Source organism: Sapajus apella, unplaced genomic scaffold (genome assembly GCF_009761245.1).
Source record: "Sapajus apella isolate SASKATOON/1434 unplaced genomic scaffold, GSC_monkey_1.0 scaffold24, whole genome shotgun sequence".
NCBI classification, from domain to species: domain Eukaryota; kingdom Metazoa; phylum Chordata; class Mammalia; order Primates; family Cebidae; genus Sapajus; species Sapajus apella.
In genome coordinates, this window is record NW_022436964.1 from 28,294,944 (window position 1) to 28,296,020 (window position 1,077).

At 35.4% G+C, this 1,077-nt stretch overlaps 1 non-coding gene across 1 annotated transcript; it reads right to left on the reverse strand.

Annotated features, from left to right (window-relative positions):
• Positions 1–437: 437 nt before the first annotated feature.
• LOC116559917 lies at positions 438–625 on the reverse strand. Its single transcript, XR_004272688.1, has one exon. It is a non-coding gene; the product is annotated as a U2 spliceosomal RNA (small nuclear RNA).
• Between the last annotated feature and the right edge of the window lie 452 nt (positions 626–1,077).

Sequence of the window (1,077 nt, forward strand, 5' to 3'; positions counted from 1 at the left end):
CAGAAACAAAGATGTCTATAGCATCTAACCTCTATTATTTTCTTCTTTACTCATTCTCTTTTGGGGGAAGAAAAAAAGGAAGCGTTTTGTTCTCAGAACACAAGACCATGCCTCTTTACAAATGAAGGTGTTTTTACATTGGATCAGAAACTCTCAGATATTCACTGATGCCTGTTTCCTCTTTTCTCTGGGAAGGTAGCATTTCCTATGTTCCCTGTAGACAGAAAATCTGAGTTGTAATTGTAGTGATATCATGTGAGTGGTAGTCATTATTTTTTTCTTTTTGCTTCTTTGTCTAGCCTTTTCCTTTGTCCTTTTTTCTTTCTCTCTCTCTTTCTCTATTTCTCTCTTCCTTCCTTCCTTCCTTTTCTTTTCTTTTCTTCTTTCTTTCTTTCTTTCCCCCCCCCCCTCCTCCGTCTCCCTCCCTCTTTCTCTTTCTCTTTCTCTTTCTTCCTGGGAGTACTGCAATGCCAGTTAATGTATGGAGTAGACAGAACAAGCTCATGTTCCATTTCCTATTTTCAACAATCCATTTAATATTGTCCTCAGAAAGAGAATATATAAGATATTAAACTGATAAGAACAGATACTATACTTGATCTTAGCCAAAAGGCTGAGAAGAGATTCTTACTTTTGCTAGATGCAACATCTGATGACAAGTTTCTAAGAGATGGTGGACCCTCAGAGGTAAACAGCCAATGTCTTTGAGCTAGTACTTAGAGGAGAGAGAGAGATTGTCATCCAGTCCAAACTGTCACTTAGGACCATTACCTGGGAAAATTACACAATTATATTTTTGAAGCCACTAAAATTTTGGAGTCTTTTAGATATTTAAGTTTAGACTCCTAAACAATATAACCACAATATGCTTAGCTACATAGAGTTGAACAATTATAGCTATACATATATCTAAGCAAGATTATAATATTAAGTCTAATCTTTGAACAAATGTGACAGAGATGTCACCTATATTATAATTAGTTTGGCCAGATATAGCTAATAAAACGTGATGATGCTGACATGAACATATCACCAGCCTTTAGCAACTATAATACATAGAAGACAAAAAATGATATC